The 25,057-nt window shown below is 45.0% G+C and overlaps 1 long non-coding RNA gene across 1 annotated transcript in view; it reads left to right on the top strand.

Annotated features, from left to right (window-relative positions):
• The window catches only part of LOC119454583 (uncharacterized), a 28,528-nt gene extending 7,646 nt beyond the window's left edge, over positions 1-20,882 (top strand). Inside the window, exons 2-4 of the long non-coding RNA XR_007468416.1 lie at positions 2,007-2,213; positions 16,805-16,832; positions 19,531-20,882. This is a non-coding gene — a long non-coding RNA (uncharacterized LOC119454583). The remainder of the gene's footprint in view (positions 1-2,006; positions 2,214-16,804; positions 16,833-19,530) is intronic.
• The last annotated feature ends 4,175 nt before the right edge of the window (positions 20,883-25,057 follow it).

Genomic DNA, 25,057 nt, shown 5'->3' with positions numbered 1-25,057 from the left:
GTTCGCCCCGCCGGCGAGACCGGCATGCGTTGCGCGCCTTCCCCGCCGGAGGTACACTCGTGACGTCACGCGCAGAGGTTCGCTCGGCTGCTTGGCCAGGTTTCGGTTTCGTTTTTGCGCTTTTTTGCTTATTAAATTATTTTCGAATTTGCGGAACAATTCTCCTATCAGGTGCGTGACAGGAGGCTCTCGGGAACCTAAATAATTTATTAGCTTGACATGGTCAAAAAATGGACGGAGTTGCCCTTTAATAACACAGCTATAATCACTTTTCTCTTTAGAATATCTTTAATATGCTTTTACCTCATGTTGCCGGCATTGACCGAAATTAAGTGAATATATGAACTAATAAAAAGCTGAGCACGTCCGCACCAACAACATTATAACAAGGTTTTGGTCAATCGGAAAATTTACCAAGGGAAAAGTAAAGGACATCTTAAAAGAGATCTCTGATGTGGGTGGCAGAAGTCTAGCAATAACATATTGGGCTGCGGGGCTCGGGAGGGGCACGGGGGGTAACCTTCAGCATCGCCCGGGGTGACCAGAGCCATCTCCGGAAAACCTCGGTGGAAAGGGGGATGAGGGGGTCGAGCCCCTCCTACACACGCCCTGCTAATAGATTAGCGCACTTTACATATACAGCGTCTTCAAAGTTTATATAACGGTAATTTTAATAGAAACGCTATGCTAGCTATCGCAATATCTGCTTTCACAAGTGGTTTATGTGCTTTGGCGGACACAATGTTTGCTACAAATTAGTGACCAAACACATAATAACGATAATTTCATTCACTTTTTCTCCATCACAATGATGATGTATATTCATATTTTAAACGTTATAACGATTGTATGTGCAGACGACTTCACTTTGTTTCTCGATGCGTTGTAGTGCACGACAGAGAAGCTCATCGGTACTATACTCGTATATCGGAGACCACGCGACAATACCCACTCACCCCACAGGGTACCGAGGAATCAAAATCACAGAACTCGACGCTCGCATCACCAGGGTGGAAGTCTACGAATCAACGCTCTCCTTCCGGAAAAATACAGCACCGGGGTCAGACCAAATTACCAACGCAATGATCCGCAACATCAGTGACGAGGCCCTGGCAGTTCTCACAGAACTCTTGAACACTCAGGTATGGCGGGAGGGAGGCACCCTACCGGCAGTATGTAGAAAAAAGGCAAAATCATTCTCATCCCAAAATCGGGCAAAAATAGGGCCATCAACAACATTCGGCTGATCTCACTATCATCCTGTCTCGGGAAACTATTTGAGAGGGTCGTGCACATACGTATGAGCTTGGAGATCGTTCCAAGCGGGCTATTCCCGAGCTCCGTGTTCAGGTTTCGGCCACACGAAGTTCTCGACCCACCAGGAGCAAGAGAAGATTGCATCCTTCTCACACTAGACATCAAGGAAGCATTCGACATGTCGCACCACACCACTCTAGAAGTACTGGAAACAACCCGGTGCGGATGTAGGACATTCGCTTACGTTCAAGACTTCCTCACGAACGGAGAGAGAAACAAGCGTTAATGATACGCTGGAGATGTTAGCCTCGCCGTGCGCCTGACATGCTACTCCAGGTTCTGTTACATGATTATGATGTATACAGTTTGAAACACACACACACACACACGCGCGCGCGCGCGCGCGCGCGCAAAAATACACGAAAAGTGCTGCGTGCAGCCTGTCGCGTACGTATTCGCGGGCTTCTCTCATGCTTGGAAAAACGCTTTTATGTACCAAGTATTCCGCAATGAAAATCTATCTGCCATTATAAATGAAAAATGGCGTTCCTACTTTCGAGAAAACCCGATAGTAATTCCTGGTGAATCCATAGTATATTTGCTTTTACATATCGGGCTGACTGCGCTGAGATATCCGTCTTCTTTTATTCCCTCTTTGTAGTGCGCGCAGAAGTCCAAACATTCAGGAGTAGAACGCTGCGTGAACTATCGACCGTTATATGGACACTTCCCTTTCTGACTTGTTTCAGCTCAAGAGAGGCGAACAAAGCAGCGCCCCATTCTGCCAGACGCCAACCAGAAGGAGGAACAGCTTCCGGATGAAGACGACGCCAGTCAGGAGCAAAGGGGCTGCTGTCCGCTGCTCGTGACCCTGGCGTGTGCTCTTTCTGCAGGCCTGCTAGTGATACTCCCTGTCGCCGTATTAATCGGTCTTCGACTGAGGAAGCAGTATTACCGTACGTATACTTATACCACCTGAATTTCTTGACGCTGTTCTCGAAATGCTTCTTTCATATTTTTTTTGTGAATAACAGAATAACACCGACATTTTGCGCTATTTTTTTGTTGATGTATAGAAGCACGGAAATGAGTACAATGTTTACAGAGTTTGTAGACTTTACTTACTGGAGAGAACGTGTGCGTATTGAAATGACCGATTTATACATCCCTACTCATGTTACACGCAAACACTGGGGCTGTTATTTAACACTTTAGCCGCCATGCAACCCCGAGCTGTACTCGTCACACGAGTTTGTACCAATATCGCCAACGATGAGTCACACTCGCCCGCCCGATTTCCCGCTGCTTCCGCCGCCAAAGACGTATCACGGTTGTCAAATGCTTTGCTTGCAATTTACAATCCTAGATGGTGGTAGTTGTCTATGAAAAACTGCATTTCGTGCCTTTCGTGCGTGTCTTAAGCCCGACAACAGTCGTTTCATAATGGGGCTGCGCAAGAAGAATTCCGGTGGCGGCAATGCTCCAAGAAAAATAGTTGCTTCTTGAAGCAGTACAGAAAGCAGCGTCAGTGACGACATGGAATTTGTGTCCGACAGTGACTCGGACGTTGTATTTAGCCTGAATATTGCTTCAGATGACGACGAGAGCCACGGCGATGACGACGACGGTGACTCACTCAGCAGTGCACGTGTGTGGCAGCGCGTGAACACCGATAACCCACCGCCTGCGCCTCCGCGGTTTCCCTTCTCTTCAGTGCCCGGAATCTTGCGGCAGCCCACAGAGGAAAATGACATTATGTGCATTCTGACCCATTTTCCGGCATGCATTGAGGGACAGCCGCCTTCAACAGCAGTTTTTTTTTCTTTTTTGATCTCTCTGCTAATTCTGAACATAAATCAATGATGTAACATATATCTTCAGAGTCCGAATTGCACGAAAAAAATTATGACTACTTAAAAAAATTGGTGATTTCGGTACGTTCTTTGGAAGTTAAATTGGCGGTTAAAGGGTTAATCGGAATACATAATCGAAATAATCAATTTGTTTCGTTCTTCAAGTGAGGTAACGCTACCTGATTGGAATAAGATCGATGTGTAATAACGAAAAAAGTTGATCAAAGTATTTCTCCTCACACGAAGGAGTAATATGATCTAAACACGCAGGCCAGAAAAAATCAGTCTGTAGCGGTAAGCAGCAGGGTAAGCAGTCCAGGACAATCAGGCGGCGCTGCCCTGGCCTGCTGCTGTTTACTTCGTCAAGGCAATCCGAGAACCGTAATGTCACGTTCGCTTTCCCGGAAGAAGAATGCGGACAGTCTTCGCATGCACTTCCATGATTGACTAGCCGTACGATGTGTTCGCCGAGGTTGTGCCGAAGCATTCTTGACCATATAACGCACAATACAGTCCGAATAATGAGTGTGGACATGACGGCCTGTTTGTTTTATCTGCAGTCATTCTTCTCACGTCTTCTGCTCTGCATATAGCAGACGAGGAGTGGCTTTGAAATTCATCACCTTTCTCTTTGTTACCGATTTCAATTGCCACCCCTCTAATGGTAGCCCTTTCATGACCATCACCAACGTGCGCGTAACTGCTTTCAGGCGGGGCTGTATCGGCTTCCTGCCATTTTTCCGCTTCGGAACCAGCCTTCTTCGTGGTGCCCGCATCGAAGCGTTCACCATTGCTTGGTAGAAAGGTGGCCCACAGCTTCTTTTCTAATATTGCTAGCTTAACTTCTACTACCTTCCGCTGCTTCTGGCTCGTACTTGAGTGAGTTTTTTAGCTTCCCGACCTGCTTCGTTAGCTCATCCTTCTGCTTCAGACGGTCTCGTCGCGACCCTAACACACACATCCTACAACCTAAATCAGCCCAATATACCTCGCCTACAAACTCAAACCACGTTTCTACCAACAGGTAACAGGTAGGAGTCTCGCCGCGGTACGCGCACGCTTCGCCTTCCCTCTCGCCAGCCGAGGAGAAGCAAGTGTTCGCTTAGCAGTGAGGTCACTGATATGCTAGAAAGCTCTGACCAGCTGGCGCGCCGGCAGACGTGTCGCCTCTCTCGTCTAGTGAACACGCGGGCACAGCTACCATGGGGGGACCGAAGAAAGGCAAGACTCCTGAGGAAGAAGCCGCCTACCAGGAAGCTCGGCGCACGGCTCAGTGGGACTACGATCGACGAAGGAGAGCCGATCCTGCCCATCGCGCCGAGCCGAGGATCCCGAGTTTCGGGCCAGAGACAACGAACGCTGCCGACTGAATGCTCGGCGCTGCCAGTAATTGGTTCCGTTCGGCGAAGCTTCACAAGAAGCCATGTATAACATCGCAAAACTTAGCAAAACCTAGAAACACTAACCAAAAGCCGGAACTAGCTCCACTGTGACCCAGCCTCGCACCACTAGCGCAAACTGCCCACATTTTTTTTTGTTTCCATTCTTTGCATCCAATTCACTGTCTGTGTTTCTCTCCCTTTCTTTCTGATGACTCCTGGTTGTCTATTTACACTTTCAATTACCCTATACTTGGTTGGCAACTTTTCTTGACATCTTCATTTATTCTGTGTCCCCGTTTTTCAGGTACAGATGATTGTGCGCTTTAGCCGCCCATTTATTTTCATCCATGTTCCTGAGTCTTTCTTCAAAACCAGTTTTTCACCGTGCTTCTCTGACTTCAAAAGAGGCCCTACCCTTGTCACCTTGCACTGCCTCATTTGTGTTTTTACTGCGGGCTCACAAAGCCAACCGATCAACCAATCCTTGGTTAACTTTTAACCCCGACAAGATATCCGATTTTAAGCACAGAGAGACAGACAGAAGAAATGGGAAAGGATGGGAGGTTAACCATAAGGGGAAGGTCCGGTTTGCTACCCTACGCTGGGGAGAGAGGGGTGGTGCAGGTAAAGGGACAGAAAAGTAGCGATAGAGAAAGAATGGAAGCATAGATACACAATCACATTCATTCACTGTACCCGCATACAATCACTGCACAGCACAGTAGCACTTGAAGCACTGTAAACATCAGTTCAGGCTACAGCCGCTTTTCCAATTCTGTAGTCTTTAAAAACTGCAACAGTGCTCTCGTTGCCTTCCTCTGCGATGCCTTGTGATGGCGGCATTCTAAAATCGTTTCCTCGCTTGAAGGTCTTTGGTCCAAGCGCGATATCGTGATTGCGAGCCATGATCTCTGTAAATTGTAGCAAGGACAGTCACGGACAAGGCGTTGAAGAGACTCCTCGCTACCACATGTCATCACTCGAGGAGTCGTCGGCCCATCCAATTCGGAAAGTAAAAGAGTTCGTAAAGGCTACTCCCATCCATATTCGATAAAGCAGGGTAGCTTCGCGTCGGCAGAGACCAGCTGGGATGTGAAGGCTAAGAGAATGGTCTAGGTGGTACAGTCGGTTGCATTGAAAACCTGGTGTGTTCCACATGGAGAACGTTATACCGCGGGTGAGCATTCGAAGTTTTCTAGCGGCATCTGTTCTTCATAACGGTATCGACTCTTCTTTGTCGCCTTTAAGAGCCGACTGAGCGGCGTTATCGGCGCGCTCATTGCCCCAGTGACGCCGCAGTGACTTGGAAGCCACTGAAATGTCACGCAATGTCCTTCCTCAGCGAAGGTTTGGATCATCATCAGCCTATATTTATGTCCACTGCAGGACGAAGGCCTCTCCTTGTGATCTCCAATTACCCCTGTCTTGCGCTAGCTGAGTCCAACATGCGCCTGCAAATTTCCTAACTTCATCACCCCCCCCCCCCCCCCCCTGGTTTTCTGTCGACCTCGATTGCACTTCCCTTCTCTTGGTATCCATTCTGTAAGTCTGATGGTCCACCGGCTATCCATCCTATGCATTACATGACCTGCCCGGCTCCATTTTTCCGCCTAATATAAACTAGAATATCGGTTATCCCTGTTTGCTCTGTGATTCACAGCGCTCTCTTCCTGTCTTTTAACGTTAGGCTTAACATTCTTCGTTCCATCGCTCTTTGTGAGGTCTTTAACTTGTTTTCGAGCTTCCTTGTTAACCTCCAAGTTTCTGCGCCATATGTTAGCACCGATGGAATGCAATGATTGTACACTTTTCTTTTCAACGACAGTGGTATGCTCCCAGTCAGGATTTGGCAATGTCTGCCATATGCACTACAACCCAATTTTATTCTTCGGTAAATGTCCTTATCATGATCAGGGTCCCCTGTGAGTAATTGACCTAGATAAACGTACTCCTTTACAGCCTCTAGAGGCTGACTGGCTATCCTGAATTCTTGCTACCTTGCCATGCTATTGAACATTATCTTTGTCTTCTGCATATTCATCTTCAACCCCACTCTTATACTCTCTCGGTTAAGGTACCCAATCATTTGCTGTAAATCGTCCCTATTATTGCTGAATAGGACAATGTCATCTGCAAACCGAAGGTTGCTGAGATATTCGCCGTTGATCCTCACTCCTAAGCCTTCCCAGTCTAAGAGCTTAAATATTTCTTCTAAGCATGCAGGGAATAGCATTGGTGATATTGTGTCTCCTTGCCGGACCCCTTTCTTGATAGGTATATTTCTACTTTTCTTGTCGAGAACCAAGGTTGTTGTGCAATCCTTGTAGATACTTGCCAATATATTGACGTATGCATCGTGTACTCCTTGGGTATGTAATCTCTCTATGACTGCTGCTATCTCTACTGCATCAAATGCTTTTTCATAATCTATGAAAGCCATATAGAGAGGTTGATTGTACTCCGCCGATTTCTCTGTTACCTCATTTATGACATGGATATGATCCATCGTAGAACATCCCTTCCTGAAGCCAGCCTGTTCTCTTGGTTGGCTGAAGTCAAGTGTTGCCCTGATTCTATTGGTAATTATCTTGGTGAATATTTTATACAATACTGAAAGCAAGCTGATGAGTCTATAATTTCTCAATTCTTTAACGTCTCCCTTCTTATAGATGAGTATAATGTTAGCATTCTTCCAGCTTTCTGGTACACATGAAGTAGTGAGGCATTGGGTATAAAGGGCCGCAAGCTTTTCCAGCATGATATCTCCTCTATCTTTGATTAAATCGACAGTTATTCTATATTCTCAAGCAGCTTTTCCCCAGGTCATGTCTTTGAAGGCCCTTCTTACTTCATCGTTAGTTATCGAAGAAGCCTCTGTATCTGGTTCATCACTACTTCGAATGAAAGTGGCATGGTTGCTCTGGGACTGTACTGGACAGTATAGAATTCTTCCGCTGCTTTTACTATGTCATCGAAATTGCTGATGATGGTACCCTGCTTATCTTTCAGTGCATACATTTTGCTTTGTCCTATTCCAAGTTTTCTTCACACTGATTTCATGGTGCGTCTATATCTCCCTGCCTCCGCAATCTTTTCCACGTTATAATTTCAGATATCCCTTATTTTCTTCTTGTTGATCAGTTTCGACAGTTCAGCGAATTCTATCTGATCTCTCGAGTTTGACACTTTCACGTTTTGCCGTATCTTTATTAGGTCCTTTGTTCCTAGGGAGAGCTTACCTACTGGTTGCCTTGGTGCCTTACCTGCCACTTCAATTGCTGCTTCTGAGATCAGCCTAGTTACGGTCTCATTCATTACCTCAATGTTGTCTTCCTCTTCCTGTTCTAAAGCTGCATATTTGTTTGTGAGCACCAGCCTGAATTGGTGTGCTTTTACCCTTACTGTGTCCGGGTTGGCCTGTTTCTTTTTGACCAATTTCATTCTTTCTCTCTTCAAATTGAGAGAAATCCCAGGCCTCACTTACCTCTGGTCACTGCATTTTACCCTTGCTAACACTTCTACATTCTGCACTATGCTTGGATCGGCAGAGAGTATGAAATCTATTTCATTCCTTGTTTCTCCATTAGGGCTTTTCCAGGTCCACTTCCTGTTGGTGCGCTTCCTGAAGAATGTATTCATTATTCGGAGCCTATTCCTTTCCGCGAATTCCACCAACATCTCTCCTCTTGCATTCCTAGAATCGATGCCATAGTTGCCAATTGCTTGCTCACCAGCCTGCTTTTTCCCCCACTTTTGCATTGAAGTCGCCCCTGACTACAGTATACTGAGTTTGCACGTTTCTCATTGCTTATTCAACATGTTCATAAAACTGTTCTATTTCTTCATCACCGTGACTGGAGGTTGAAGCGTTGGCTTGTACTACCTTCATTCTATACCTCATATTCAGCTTTATTACGATGACTGCTACCCTCTCATTAATGTTGTAGAATTCATCAATGTTGCCCGCTATGTCCTTAAGGACAAGAAATCCTACTCCGAACTCTCTCTCTTATCTGGAAGACATCTGTAGCAGAGGACGTGGCCATTAGTCAGCACTGTATAAGCCTCACCAGTTCTTCTAACCTCACTAAGGCCAATTATATCCCAGGCAACACATGATAATTTTTCAAGTAGCCCTGCTAAGCTAGCCTCACTCGATAGGGTGCGCGTATTGAACGTGGCCAGGTTCAGTTTCCAGTGGCGGCCTGTCGGACCCAGAGATTCTTTGCACCCTCTGCCGCGTCGCAGGTCTGACCGCTGCCTTGGTATGGATTAGTATGGAAAGTATGGATTAGCTCTCTGATCTCGAATATCAGTTGTTCGTGTGGCCCACTTCGCAGGGCTGATAGCAAAGACTGCAGTGCTGCCTTCGAGTCACTTCTTCGACCATCTTCGAGGTTGTTCTTGGCTGACGAGGAGCTGCAAGTTCCGCAGCCGTCGATATATTTGGGTGACACGTCTTTACACTGATGGTGGCTTTCGCTGGAAAAATCACGGCCCCAGAGGAACACTGGAGAGTTGCCGATCCATCAGTATAAATATGTACGTGGTCGGCGTACCTCTAGTGCAAAAGGAGCAGAGTTAGTTTAAGTTTAGGTGATGACAGCTCAGATTTTTTTCTGATTACTGGTATGATGAGGTGCACTACAGGTTGATCCAAACATCATGGAGGAATCGATGGCTTAGTTGCGGGGGTGAAGCCTGATGGAAGGCGAGTGTAAATCCAAAATCGTAGCACAAAATGATGCCTGTGGCCTTCCTGACGGTAGTGTTGCCAGATGATGGGAACGGGCCCGGGCCACGTGCCTAATGTGCACTCTCAACACTTCCACTCCAATGTGTATTTATGGGTTGGTCTTGGACAATTGTTATAGTCGCCATTGTTGATGCGCATTTACGCGAACCAAGGCAAACTATAAGAGCCCGAGCTTGAATAGCCTGTGATGATGATGATAAGTGGTTCTTGAGGGAAAGGGAAAGGTTGTAGAGCACGATTTCTCCTGCAAGTGTTGGTCAGTATGGGCAAACTGTATCTCAGAAAGCCCAGAAAAAGAGCCCTGTTCAATTCCAACATCGCATGCGCTGATATTCCCCGTCTTTCCGCCCAGAAACTTGAAAAGCTGAGAAATTGCTGTCAGGCGCTGTTTCAAGTAGGTCACGTGGGGGCACCATGAGAGATCTCTGTCAATGATTATGCCTAGAAATATGTGAGTCTTCTCATGAGAAATGACTTGTCCATTTATAGAGATGGCATAGGGTGTCACTGGTTTCCGAGTGAATGCTGCCAGTGCACATATGATTGACGATATTTCAAAACCTTGGTTGTGGAGGTATACAGCTGTCAGAATAGCAGCCTTTCGATGTCTTGCCCGTATTTGAGGACGTGTCACACCTCAAGTCCATACACATATGTCGTCTGCGTACATTGATATCTTGATCGCTGCTGGTACATTTTCAACGAGACCAATGAGCGTGAGGTTGAATAGGGTGGGCTTAGTACTCCGCCTTGTGGAACTCCTCGGTAGGTGTATGTCATGTGGTTTGGCCATCTCCGGTGCACACAAAGAATGATCTCAGAAATAGATAATTAGAAATCTATTGAAAAACTCGACCCCCAAGGCCAACCAAATCAAGAGCAGCGAGAATGGCCTCGTGAGATACGTTATCGTATGCCCCCTTGACATGAACGAACAAAGCTGCAGATTATCTTTTACAGGACCTTTGATGCTGCACATACGTAGCGAGATGAACAACACTCTCTATCGATGCAATCAATATACAATCTATTGGTGCAAAAGCAGCTGTGCAATTTGGGAACATGTTGTAGTTTTCAGTGTGCCAATCCAAGTGGGCAAGGTTCATTTCTTTTCATTTTCCTTCCCACACAGCTGGCTCGCGCTATTGGGCAGTATGAGGTGAGGCCAAGCGGAGACTTGCCATGCTTCAGGAGAGGGGCCCTGCGGCTTCTCTTCCATTTTTTGGGAACCGTACCATCTTGTCAGGATACGTTGCTGAGATCTAACAGTTCTCTCCGGGTGAATTCACTGAGGTTGCACATGGCATGGTACGATATTCCTTCTGGTCCAGGGGTTGAAGAACCTGCTTGAGCAAGGGCCGCCTCAAGTTCCTCCATTCGGAGAGGAAGATTCATGCGGCAGTCACGCGAAGCAGGGATGTCATTGGGGGCTTTAAAGCCTGGACCAGTTGCTTGACCAGCGATCCTTGCACAAAAGTCTTCAGCAACATCCAGCCGACTCTGGAAGAGCGCCAGCACTTTGAATGTAAAGCGTTGTTCGGGTAAACGCAGACCACGTACGGTTCTTCAGATGTGGGAAAGTGGCTTCCGGGGGTCTAGTGACTGGCAAAACATTGTCCAACGTTAAGATGCCAGTCTATCCGTGCGACGCTGAATTTTCTTTTGTAGTCGTCTGGCTATTCTAAGGTCATCGATGAATTTTGTACGCCAGTATCACCGCTGCGCACGACGACGGAGTGCACGAAGCCACTCCAACTCTACCTCCAACTCCGTGTGATTAGATGAAACTGTGACCCTGCGCGTGGCGTCTCGCATTGCACACTTCATTGTTTCCTCTAATCCAGAGGACAAGTACTCTCGGCAAGCATCTTTCATGGCAGAGTTAAAAGTAGCCCAGTTAATTAATCGAGTGGTGTTCCGTTAGAAGGACCTGGACATCCCTTTTATGGTAAGGTACGTGAGAATGTTATCACTCCCGTTTTGATATCCAAAAACCACTTAACACATCTTGTGAAAAGAGCTGGATACGAAAGCCAGGTCAAGACAGCTGCCATAATTCACGCCCTGTAGGAACGTTGGGAGACCATCATTCAGTAGCGGAAGGCCGTGGTTGCAGACGAAGTTTGCTAGTCTTTGTCCTCTTGCATTTGTCCTTGAGCTTCCCCATGCCATATGGTGCGCATTAAAATCTCCGATAATGACCCATGGAGCAGGACACACCGCCAAGATGTTTGTCAATCTCTTCGAATCAAACTTACCTGATGCGATATATAAACGCCTACAAGTGTAAATATGACTTTGCCCTTTTTAACTGTTAGGCAAACATATTGATTGTCATCATGAGGCGGAATCGGTTGGCGAACGTAGTTGAGTTCACGACTAATAAAATCGATTACTTTGCGGCATGCGCCAGTTGTCGTGGACATAGCAGCTTCATATCCCGATAATGTGGCTGGCTTTGTTACGTTAGGCTCACATATCACAATTATTGGGAACATATTAGTATATCTGAACTAACGAAAGTCTGAAAGGTGCAATTTCAGACCTCTTGTGTTCCACTGGGTGATTGACGCTGCCTTGACTTCTTCTCGAAAGGATGGGTGATGGTTGGCTATGTCTCTATTCGAGAGTTTCAAGCACTCGGCTTAAGGCGTCCAGTACTTTAATTGCACTTCGAGCAGACGTGGTCCCAGCGTTCGACAACATCACTCGAATGACATCTATGAGGGGACGCAGCATTGAGATAACTTGGCGATCTCCTTTGGGCGTGTCATCAGCGGCAGGAGTAGGCTCCCGATTGGGCTTGACAATCTGTGGTCCTTTATGAAGTTGCTGGCTCGGAAGCACAGGCCATTCTTCTGGAGAAAGATTCCTCTCAGCTGACTTTCTTGTGCTGTTCAGCCCTTTGTGTCGTGACTGGAAAATGTGGGTGCTACAGTCGAAGGGCCACTCTCCCTTCGTGTCTCTGCCTTCTTTGAGGACGTTCGGTGGCCCCGACGCCGACGCCGGATCGTTTCAGCAGCCTCCGTGTGTGACGAATTGTCCCGAACCATTTGCTTGATAACTGCGAGCTCTTTCTTGATGCGAGGGCAGTCCTTAGAGGAGGCAGCATGACAACCATTACAGTTGCCGCACTTCAGGACCGTAGCCCGGCAAGTGTGGCAGCGCACCGGGGACACAGTAACGAGTATGGACAGACCCCCTTAACATGTCCAAGCCTAAAGCACTCATGGCATTGAAGAGGCTTTTGTACGAATGGCTGAACCGGGTGTTGGAAGTGACCGACTTTGATGTGAGATAATATGCAATCTCCTTTAAAAATCAGTTTGACACAGAGCGTGGTTCCAAGGCGGCTCACATGCGTGATGACAACACCCTCACTTGCTGGCTTGGTGAGGATAGGCAAGTCTACGTTGGTAATGGTGACATCAGTGTCATAGATTACACCTGCTGTGGATGCATTGTCCATCGGGATATAGGAACGCAGTTTGATGCCTCCTAGTTCCGTGATTTGTTGCATTTTTTTCCAGCGCACTCCCGTTTAATACATGGACTGTGAAGGCATTTTTTCGCGTATTTATCCGGATGTCCTTAATTTAATTCGGTACGCCCCTTTCCAGGAAAAGTGTGCTTGCCTATTCAGCAATCGGAGGTTGCTTGACGATTCCTCGGGCACGAAGACGATGGCGTGAGGCCAGCGTTCAGGCCTTGACTCCAGAGTCGCCGTGCTCGCTTGCGTTGATGCATTCACATTGACATTCCTCCTTTTGGCCCTCTTTTAGCGGGGACAGAGATGAAGCTGTCATCCGATGAGTCTTCACCCGACACGGAGTACAGCTCAGTGTCCTCGGTGTCGCTGAGCAAGCTTCTTCTCTTCCTCGCGAGGGACGGCCGTGATGAATTCTGGCAATGCGTCCATGGCCACAAAACAGGGAGCCGAGGCACCAGGAAATTCCGAAGAGTTCGCCAGAAACCAGAGAACACAGATAGAAGCGTTCTGCCAAGAAGACACTCAAGCATAGAATAGCATGAACAGTGGGCATAAACACCGCAGACATAAACGCAGTGGACACAGTAGACATAAACAAGTACTTCTGACCGCAGCGAGTGAGAAACGGCTGTGGTTGGTGCGAAAAATCCTTTCATTTCCAGAATATGAAATAACATGGGTAACGGACCATCGGACTCTCGGACTCAGTGGAACCACTGGACCATCGGACTCAACGGACTCATCGCAATAATTCGCGCACTCAGTGATATACCCTTAGTTTTTCAGACCGAACTTATTTTATCAAGCACAGGCTAACTTGGAACAATGGAGGTGACCAGAAAATCTCACATTTTAGAGAAATTTTTTGTAGTGAAAGGACAGCTTCCGAAGGAAAATGTTTCACATATAAGAAAGCAGGGGTCGTTTCGTACAGTTAAGGTATAGGCATTCGCGTCTTATGGAAAAAATTCACTCCGAAACTCCTCTGGAATTTGTCTAACCATGCGTAAACATTGTGCCCCTTGCTCATCTCCACGTAGCCCGGTGTGTTTATGAATGTTATCAAACGGTATCTGACCAGTATATACCCTTATCGACCTTCATCGGTTGTTATCAACCTTATCGCACATTATCTGGCCTTTATCAACCCTTATCGGACCTTAGCAACCTTACCGGACTTGATCCGACCCTTATCAACCCTTATTGGTCCTTATCAACCTGCGCGATGTGAAGCGCTTGAGCCCTTAGAGATCGGTGGCAGTTCGATCGGTGAACGAACGTCCCATTGAAAGGTGCATCCCGGGACCACCGAAACGCGTCGGGGATGTGGCATGTTTGCCATTAAATTTTCAGAAAATCGGAATTTTCCTTATGTCAACAATGCTCCAAGTCAGCTCTACATGTGGTCCAAGAGATAGCTTTTATTCCACCATCACGAAATCTTTCAACAAAACCTTCATAGAAACTGTTCTCCTCAGCCATTTGTTTTGTACCGCCGGTACAATGCTTTTTTATAATTCAGATACATTCACTTTGTTCAAGTGTGGGTGTTTAGCCCAGTTTCTTTAGCTCAAAGTGTGGGCGACACGTTTTATGCCTTGTAACCCGTGACTTTAAATGTCGAAGTCGCCAATAAAGAAAATAAAAGTGTTTAGTTCAGTGGGTAAGGCACTCGGCTTCTCAGCGTGCGGTCATAATTGCGAAACACACCGCCGCCAACGTTTCCTTTCGAATTTATTCTGTTTTTTATTTATTTCTTTTAAAGCGATTCGTCTTACTTCACAAACGGATGGACAGATGGGTATCGTCGTTGGGTAGGCGTATAAATGTATAGAAAAGTGCCTCTAAAACACCTGACCTTCAAATGAAACACAAGCAGTGGAGGATCGCTGACACACACATGTTTTCGTCATTTCTCCTTTTGTGTGCACGCGTATACGCATTCTCTTTTTTGTGCAAATTGGACACTGAATGGCAACTTTAATGTATCAAGCCATATACTCGTACTTGAGGATCCAAGGATAAACAAAATGTTTTTGCCGTACGTTTCCCCACTGTTCACCAGTCAGCTCGCGAATTTCCGCACGCACGCACGCACGCACGCACACACACACACACACACGCACACATACACACTTTGAATTTCTGGTTTCGCTATCATACGTCGGTTACACTGCAGTAATCATCAGCGATCAACACACGGTGTGTTAACAGCGCGCAGGGCATTTTCTGGCCCATTTCCTGTTTTGGATATTTCGTGTTCCAGATAGGGCGCATGATGTGGTGCCGACTACAGAAAGCCTCCAAACGTCGCCGGAGCCAGGCAAAGGAACCGATAATAACCAAAGAAACCCACATTAACTATTGCCAGCTGGTATGGGGCACTGCAACACCGTCCTGTCTACAGAAAATTTAAATTTTGCAAAAAAGTGTCCTCGGAATGTCTTTAACGCAAATTATAGAACAACCACCAAACATTTTTTTCTTGAAACTAGTATAATCAAAATCTTTGATTTGTATCAGTATCGGCTCAGCGTTCGTTTTAAAGTAGAAACAAAAAAAAATAATATCTCACATTCGGCATCTAGCAAACTTACAAGAAAATAAAATGAGGCCCTTTCAGACACGCCGAAATCTGGTTGGTGCCAACAGCACGCATCAATACGGGGAAAGAGTGCCTCCAACACACACTACCTTCCCTTCTCAACGCGTACGAATCTGCTAACATCAACTTCTTTACCTGTACCCAACGAGATATACGTTCCATGTGCAATTTGTATGTAAAAGAATGTACCTCTGAGTAATCTTTAGGTATAGGTAAGGTAATATAGGATGTTTTCTTTGTTCTATCTATATTGGTGTCCATTATTCTTGTCATTTGTGCTGTCATTTTGTGCATGATATTTGAGCATTGTCTTATAAATGTGTAATCACGCTTCTGACGAAGTAATTTGGTTTGTGCACATGTAAGTGCAGATAATATTTTGTTTGGTCTTCTTATGTTTTTGCTATATTGTAATTTTTCTTATTTCTTAATCTTTCTTTTTAACATGAAGCCGTCACGTACGTGTGCGATGAGATTGCCTGTCGCTGCTGCTTTATATTTCGGGGCTGCGGTCGAGTCAAGCTGTTTAGGACAGCATTTTCTGCAGCTCCCCTGTCTGTATTTCTTGAGGCAGAAATAAATTATTATTATAAATTATTATTATAATATCTGTCACTCTAGAGGAATGGTCGTGGCTATACGTTTTCAGCCAGCTGCACACTGCTTCCTTTCTGACCTCTTGACTTGTTTCTTGAAAACGTTTGTCAATGGCTGATACACATCGGAATCACAATGAAAAAGAGAAGCCGTTGTTATCGCACAGCATCAAGGACTCCTACTTTGCCTTTTATTTCAGTAATAATAGAACCAGCTCGAAAACTTGGGGCATGTGTAAACGATATTGAACGAATTTAGATATTGCCTAAGTAGTTTTGTTTCAAGTCCGCACGTTCGCCACACTAAATACACTAAGATGTGTGGCCCCGCATCGCCAGCTGCACGTTAGTGCACCCACAGTGAGCATTTCTCCTAATTACGCATTACATGGAAATCAAACGTGTCGAAGAGATTATTATGTAAAAGTTTGTGTCAAAATCTACCAAAGTAGTGTGTTTGTTGTGATTATTAATTGCGCTGACGCGATTCTTTCTCATGAGTGATTGTAGGGGTGAAGCGCCAAACGTCAATGAAGGTGACACTGTACGGCCATATTTAAACGCGTCTGGACCCTTCTAGATGTAACTCTCGGCAGCAAAAGCACCTCCACACTTACACATAATCCTTGTCTGAATTTCACGAGGTTTCATTTCCAACGACCAGAGAATTCTGCTAGCATTTATTTTCACGGCTTTAAGGAAAAAAGAAAACCTCTCCACATTTAGGTTCCATTAATGGCTGCTTATTGCATGTTTGCAGCAAAAATTTTGCGCACTGTTGCAGTGTGCTTTAAGTATTTGAGTAAGTGGTCCTGCAAATGGGAAACCTTGATGCTTGACTGTCTTTTTTTCGCATCTTTTCCAGGCCGCCGAAGGCGACCACCAGAAATATAGTAAGTGACGCATTTGTTTCCTTTTGGTACTTCACTTATTGGTTTGCGGAACCAGCAACAATTCGAAAGTGCGATTCTGCAGCTCATTCACAAGGACACTCTAAAAACGGTGATGCTTCTCAGATGGGTTTGGGTGCGAGCTAGTTGGTATGAATCATTCATTTTATAACAGCGCCAAAAACACGGACAAGAGAGAACACAGACACAAACACAAACACGGACAGCGCTCGTCCCGTGTTCTCCCTTGTCCGTGTTTTTTGGCGCTGTTTTAAAATGACTGATGCTTCACCAGAGCACGGCAGTGGACCAGAGTAAGAGGGAATTTAAAGTTTGATTTGGGCTTGTTGGTTCATTTTTACACTGTAGACAGGCTGCACGATGAAAGGCTGACGACGAAAATACAACCACGTCTAGAAAGAACAAGTCAGACACTGTAGATTGTCTTGCGTTTTCCTTTCTTCCTCGGCCTTGTATCACGCAGCCCTTTGTGTACAGCAAGATGGGACCCTGCGCAAAGCCATGTCCGACGGGTGGATGCGTTGCTGTTTCTCCATTCTCTCACATGTTGAAGTCCGCGTATTGATCTGCCTTTTCTACTACTGGCTGAAAAAAAAGAACGTTACGATTGCTTCCCTACTGGCCTAACAGTAACCTTTATCAGTTTCACACTAGTAGTGTGGAATGATTGCAACTCCAAACAATCACAAGCTTTCAACTTTGCCAAGTCACTGACACGCTGTCCATACAACTCTGTCTTTGTATACATGAAGTCACTCATTAACAAAAATGCGGACAGAAAGCATACGTGATGACGGAACTGAACTGAGCCAGTATACACAAAAAATGCTTGCAGCGTAGATTGCTGATTGCTGCCGAAGAGCTGATTCCAGTTGATCGGGATGTTCGGCATATTAGAGAAGGCGGCCGACAAATAGTAAAACGACACTTATGAACAAAAATCTTAATGAACTCGCGGTCCCAGGTGTTTCCAGAAGTATGCACAACTATAGGATCGTGCACACCTTGGGGGAACAGCTCATTTATAATAAATTGCTCTAATGGTTTCGAGTCGCAATGTAGGACTAAAAATTCATATTTCCATTATTACGTTGCTGCGTTATAAGTCTTATACGGAACCATTTCCCCATAAAGTAGAAGAAATGTTGACATAATACAGTACCGAATGTAAATATAATGTTTGTAGAAAAGGTAGACGAGCTTGTGTATTCTTAGGCAACCGGCAAATGTGGCGCCTGAAAGGTCTTGTTTTCTTCGCATCCTGGTCTTATTATACCATGTGACGGTGGGTCCAACAACAAGTTTATTGTGCTAAATAAGGGACGCATACCTGCTAGATTTTGTTCACTCTAAAACAAACGCGCGCAATAAAGTACTTGCTGTGCCATCTGCTATCCAGCTGTGTGGTATTAGGTTGTGCCTTCGGTGATGCTAAGGAATTTTCAGGAATATGAGCTGTCAGATGTAAATATCCATCGCTACCCACCTCACTATGTTAAAGAAACAAATCGAAAACCTGCTTTGAAACCAAAAATACAGTCTGGCGAGCTTCGTATTTTATTTACGGATTTAGGTCGGTGTTGTAGATGTAAGCATCAGTGTTAAGTACTTACGTTTCATTCCAGTATATATACATCTAACTCTACTCAGAGTATTTCTACCCGTGAGTGCGACAGAGTGCGCCATCGATAAGGCGCAAAGTAAACGGAACACCGTCGAGTAAAGTACAGTCAATGTAGAAAGTGTTGGTCCAGTAGTCGCTTCCAGAAAAAAAATGCGATTAACACTTCCTTTCTTCTCACAGTGCAAAGCCAGCTTGCCGAGTGTAGCGATTTTATACCATAGACCTACCACACTAGAATACTTATTGTCCTTTATTCGAAATGATGTTGACATTTAATGTTATTGATTTGCTGCTAGACTGGCATATTTATTGTCATTGCAAGAAAGGGAACTATTATAATCGAGTGTGCTCAGAGAATGCGTTCGGATCTGTTTCAGAAGCTAATGCTTACTCTCCTTTGAAGAGCAGCAGAAAACATATACAAGAATAAAAGAAAACAGTAGAGTATAGTAATTAGAATTATTCGATACCTAGGTGCTTTATCTGGATATTGCTTGATCAATAACTGACAGCGTCTCGGTGTCTTCGACATGATTCGCCAGGTCTGCCATGTTTTTTTCCTGACAATTTATTATATTCTTACCCGCCTCTATCCTAGCCCCAACCTTGTATGACAAACCATCACTTCAATGCTTGTGTCAACGTAAGCTAAAATATTCAGATGATTGCCATAAAATTTTAACATAATGAACATGACGAGTCTAATGGAAAAAATAGAAAGCCTTGGAAATATACTCTATGCTCCTTCTTTTCTTCAATTTTTGACTTACAGCATCGCTATCGTAAACACAGAACATTATTTCTTACGTGTAGCACCACGGCAAGCCGGGGGTCATGTTGATTTATCAAATGTGATTAAGTACAGAGAGCACCAAGATTTCTCCTAAGAAAAAACAGTCATGGGTCGGCTGACATTTACTGGGCACGAAAGTCATTCTACACTTAAATTGTCATTGCTTAAAACCTGTGTAGTTTGTACTGAGCGGTAAATCTTGGCTCTAAACCATGTCTCTAAACCAATCTTGGCTCTTCCTCTCACTCTCTCATGGTTCCCAGCAGCCTTCAAGAGGTCAAGTGACAAACAGCCGACGAGGCCGAAACCGTGGAGCTGCCTCCTGACGTCGAGCGCCATTAATGCGTGTCTGCCTACTGAGCGACGCCTCAAACAAACTATCTGTGATGTAACAGTGGTGTGAATGTGGACATTCTTCGAAATCAAGCGTCTGTGTAGCGCCGTGGATGTGAGTGACTTCCGCAGTACAGAAAGTGAAAGCAGCCGTCGGCTACAAGACGAGCTATGGTCGCTTCACTCAACAGCACTTCAGACTTCTTGCTTGAACTGCCCTGCAGCCAATGCAAAGCTATTACGAACCATTGCGCTCGATGGACCGTTGGGTCCAACGCCCTTTTCTTTTAAACAAACCTCCTGGGAAAACAGCCTCTCAGCCAGCATGTCTCAACTTGCTTTAAAGCTGTAGCGTTTGCAGTGGTTGAGAGCTGTTCTAACTTTGCTTTAGAACAAAGTTCATCTAGTGCGCCTTCAAGAGACCGCAACGGTGCCTGTTTTCCATTGTGGTCTGGGGTGCGGTCTTTCCTGCCACTGTGACACTGCTCATCTCGCTTATATAGACAATACTGGTGCCGTGCGTGTGAGCTCGAGGCTAACGCGGGGCGATCTGTAAATCGGCTGCCCAGTTTCTGAGCCTGTGCTGTGTTCACTAATATGAATCTGACAGGCCGAATCTGAGAGTGGCCTGCTATATTTTCGTTAACCTATTCAGACCTTCCACGTTGTTAAGCGCGATGTCATGCGGACGATGCTCAAGTGGATCCATTTTGCGGGTAAACTTGACGTCACAGTGAGCGAGCGAGCGATCGAATTATCATGTTAGCATTGTAAATATTTAAGTCACACTGATCTCATGGACATACCAGCTTTTGGAAATACGGGCGAAGTGTGCAGAATTAACCGAGTGTGGAATGAATTTTGTACATAGGTATTGATTTATGTAGGCGATAGCTAGATCGAGTTTGCTTCATGGTGTACGTATGCGACAAAAGCCTTACATAGGCAGTCTCATGAACCTGCGTTATTTTTTTTTCTGTTGTTGTTGTTGTTGTTGTTGTTAGGCAGTGTAATATACGCTGCTTTGATGCGCCTCTCGAAATTACTCCTTGCCGGCTGCAGCGCTTAACTTTCGAGTACAAAGAACTTTTGTCCACGTGGTTTTAGACAACTGTTCTGATTGGATGAATAGCCGAAATCATTTATCTAAGTCAAAATAAACAAGTCTGTAAATAAATACTTAAATAAATAAACAAATGAAGAAACAAGCAATAAGGGGAATGAGCCTTCTAATTGTTTCGAAGGCTTCTTCCACTTATTCCTTGTTTCTTCTGGAAGGCTTCTCCCACTTCTCCAAATTAGGTTTATTGTGGCTGCATAAGGAGGGTGGGGGGAGGGTTAGGAGGGTGATGTACTCACACAAGGTGAGGTGCAGTTTAAAGAATTAGCCTCAAGGAATCTATATATATATATTATAAGTTCTTCAAGATTTCTGCAAGACATTGCCGAATAAAGTGCTTGGAGCGCACCCTCTGCCTGAATGGTTCAGTCTTGTCCGTTAGGATATCGGTTGCTGTTCGTCACTGTTACACAAAATGTAATGTTCTAACACATACGAAACTTTTTCTAAAGTGGGGAGCAGACCACTTTGGGCCTTTCCTTTGTACGGGTGCTGTCTCGTCGGCGGCGGGAACAATGTATTCCGCACGTACCTTCTCATTCGCAACAAAACAAAAAAAAACGCTCCATGCAGTATTCGCAGGCTACGGGCTCTTGCAGTACCTGCATTCGTGCACTATTGCGCGAACCATAATGGGTGCTGCGTGAGGCATTACTCCTTTTAGGGAGCTTGTTTTGTCACTGTGGCCGTGGAGCACTTGACTGGCTTTTTGTGACTCTTGTTAGGTGAAAGTTTAACGTTCGATACCGGTGGTGGTGCCTTCTTTACTAAAAATTGTTCTCTAGGCTGGTATACGTCTGGAGAGTATTGGCACATTGTGCTGCTTTAACGGCTGTTCATAAATGAGTGTTTTTTTTATGAATCCCGATATTTCAGCATGCCTATACAGAATTGGGCATCCAAATTACTTCTTTAGTGGAGAGCGCTAGCGTCGCTCCCTCACGTGGCGGTTACCGGCGGTCTTCCGAGAATAAATCGCGAGTATCTAAACACAGCTTTGGGGATGTGATGCACCTTTCCTGGTGGATTTCACGCAGCATGGAAGCCAGTGACCATGCCTATGGTCGCGGCGCAGATTCAACTGCATGCGTTGGCTTCCGCCGTCTTGCTTTGGAGATTGTTCACATTTTAGCCGTCTTGCATAGAAGCATTGAGATCACGTTCTGGTCAAGTGACCTGCTACCATCTAAAATAGATTGTGTTTACATAACGGGTCATCGCAAAAACCAATTTTACTTACTAGGTTTCTTGTGTCATGGGATAACGCATTATTAAAACGATCAGCTCTGAATGCTTTATAACAACCTTCCATACGGAAAATTACAGTATATTATCTCTATGAATACATAGTAGGTCCTTGTGTGCTTATTTATTTCGTCTGTATTATTCGATTGAATTGGTTATTCGAGAGTGTTTTGCAGAAAGTGATGAATGTGGCCACTTTGTGGCTGTTTTTCATATGTTAACCATTTAGGCAGGTTTACTAATTGGGCTTCATTGCCGCAACTTTTTTTCACATCACCTGATGATATAATCATATGATCATCGAACAATTTCGCTTGAGGAGAATCCGGTGACGCAATAGTTGCCAATATTTCCAATTTATTGCGAATAAATCACTCTCTCCCTTACTTATTAGTTCATTAAAAATTAGCCTTCCACTAAGTTTGTTGTTCCGTAATACCTTGCTTTCATGCCTGTGTATTATTTAAAGGCTACAGACCAGCTGTTCCGTGGACCCGTAAAGTAAAACTAAACAGGTGCGTTCAGGCGACAATTGCGATGCGTTATTCGCTGGAGAGACAAGAAAGGATCGGTTCATAAATAATTCACAACTGAACAGAAATCAAGAACCTCAATGTAACGTTTTATTAGCTCTTATCAGGCTCAGCAAACAAGTCCCACGACTCGCTAAAGCTTGATGGGCACATGAACTGAGCTCCTGGCCATAATTTAAATGGCTGCTGCACATCATCCAGTTTATGGTTTTGTTTTCTTTCACTAATATACACATACACACATTCCCGAAAACGTGGAGGGTAGATTGGCCACCACGGTAGTTTTAATCGTGAAGCACCGTACGCGTAATGTTCTCTACAAGATGGGGGTTCGCCTGCGGCAAGTTATCTCTTTGTTTATTTTCATTTCCCTCTACTTCGTTATTTCTACATTTCAATTCAACTTAAATCCTGCCAGAAATAGAGTAACAACGTGAAACACCGCTACATCTGTAAAGACTTGAACAACGAAGATGAGCGGCCGTAAAGATTTTATCTTCGCCAATCGAACATTGCAGACGCTTTCTCGTGACCCTCGAAAGGTCAACGCTACAACATTAAAAAAAATTAGTAGTGATTTCAAAGTCCTTGTGCCAAAAGCGGAAGCAGTTTGCTGCACAAGATGCCAGGAGTCTGTGCTGAAGGACACTGCAACAATTTGCGGCACGCTGAGACAGGCCATGGTTTAAGGCCACGATTAAAATACGGTGAGGTCTGCGCAGCTAAGCGAGCTCCCTGTTTTGTGGGCGTTCAAAGCTTGCCACAGTGGCACTCGCCTTTATTATAAGGTGAAATTAAGCAATTCTACGCACCACATATCACCCATCGTGCACTCGACGACTCTATTCCAGAAAGCAATGAAAATATAAGTACAATACGTCTGCCCACCTATGAGCGCCTCAGACTAGTAGTAAGACCACCTAAATGCAAATTAATGTGGTGCAACTGTAACTGCATCACACAATCCAACAAGTTTTCGCACGCCAAACCACTGTGTTAATGCGCACATGAAGAAAGCGGTCAGGTGCGCAGCGTCACACCCTTCGATGCAACCAATTGCTCGCGTGAATCGTCGTCTTTATGTATATATATATATATATATATATATATATATATATATATATATATATAGTTTCGATCGCGTAAGCGTGATAATGGTTGTACGCAGCCTAGCATAAATACCGCAAACAGGTGCACAAGAAGTTTACATTTATTGCAGCTCATGCGTCAATAAGAGCCGCGAGAAGTAACGGATTAAGCGAAACCGTGATGAAGTCGCCCTGGCTGTTAGGACACCAGTAATGTTTCAAAAGCGTTCTACTAGCGCAAAACAAGCACCCGATATAGCCGGGAAAGGGTGCAAAAATCTTTTTTTTTTCTTGTCTTCAATTGAGAATGAAAACTTTTGTCGGAAGTATTTCTTCCAGCCCAAATATGCTGTGACGCATGCCGTGTCCTCGTCTGCTGCGGTGTTTTCCCCCATGAACTACCACCCATTTTCCTTTTTTTTTTTCTTTCTTCCAAGACTCACTTGGAGACCCCCGGATGCCACTATAGGAGCGCGACAGTCCCGAAAACTGAAGCTTGAGTTTGCTTTCCCCAGAAGGTCATCGTCGTCAAAACAGCATGAGGATCACTATTTCTTGTTGCGGACATGTTTGTGGACAAAAAAAAAAATACTGGACAACTTTGGCGCGGAGGGCGTCACTAATGGCGATTCGCTCTAAGAAGTGAATTATAAATGCTGTGCGACGTTAAAGTGATGGTGACAAGGTACTTGCCCCAAGCGTAGTTTTTTTCCGGGAGATTGTTATTGGTATGAATGCAGCAACTGGTGTCGCACTGATGACCGTGCCTCCCATATCAGTTTATTTCGGCAGCAAGGGTTGCCCCAAAATACGTTAAACGATTTCTATAAAAGGCTAAACAGCTACTATCAGCTTATTTGCTCCGCCACACGGATTTGTTGTCTTGGTGTAACTTTTGATGATGTATAGTGTTTACTGGCGCAAAGACTAGGGTATGGCCAAAGAGCGCCGAGGGTATACCTCGGCGTTCTTCAACCGTAAAAGGTGGAAGTGGAAGCGACGTGTGCAGACATTTGCAGTGTTTGCAGATAGCTAAAAATATTTTTTCACGAAAGCGTTGCCATGAAAACAATCAAACGCAGAACTATGCGTTCATAAAGCACGTTGATACATCCCGAATGAAAGCCAATATTTGGGACCCCCCCACCTCTGCAAAAAAAAAATAAGAAAATGTGGATGAAACGTTATTCACGCATGCAGTTGTTGTGTCCATTTTTAGTCATGTTTTTTTTTTTACAAAAATGGCTTATTTCTTCTTTTTTTTCGTTGGAGTGATATTCTGTCGTTTTCTGCAGAAGCACAGGCGGTACTCGTTTAGGAAAGCTGGGCTTCAGGTTCCTCCTAACACACCATCTCTGTGCACTTTGTTATGAAAATTGAACTCGGGAAGGGGTAGAATGCATGCACCCTCGAAGAAGAGCCAAAAAGTGCGTCTAGTAGTAGTTGAATACAAATTTACATTTATGGTGTG

The sequence above is a fragment of the Dermacentor silvarum genome, chromosome 1 (genome assembly GCF_013339745.2).
Source record: "Dermacentor silvarum isolate Dsil-2018 chromosome 1, BIME_Dsil_1.4, whole genome shotgun sequence".
NCBI classification, from domain to species: domain Eukaryota; kingdom Metazoa; phylum Arthropoda; class Arachnida; order Ixodida; family Ixodidae; genus Dermacentor; species Dermacentor silvarum.
Note: the sequence above shows the minus strand (reverse complement) of the source record. Positions and strands in the feature narration are given on the sequence as shown.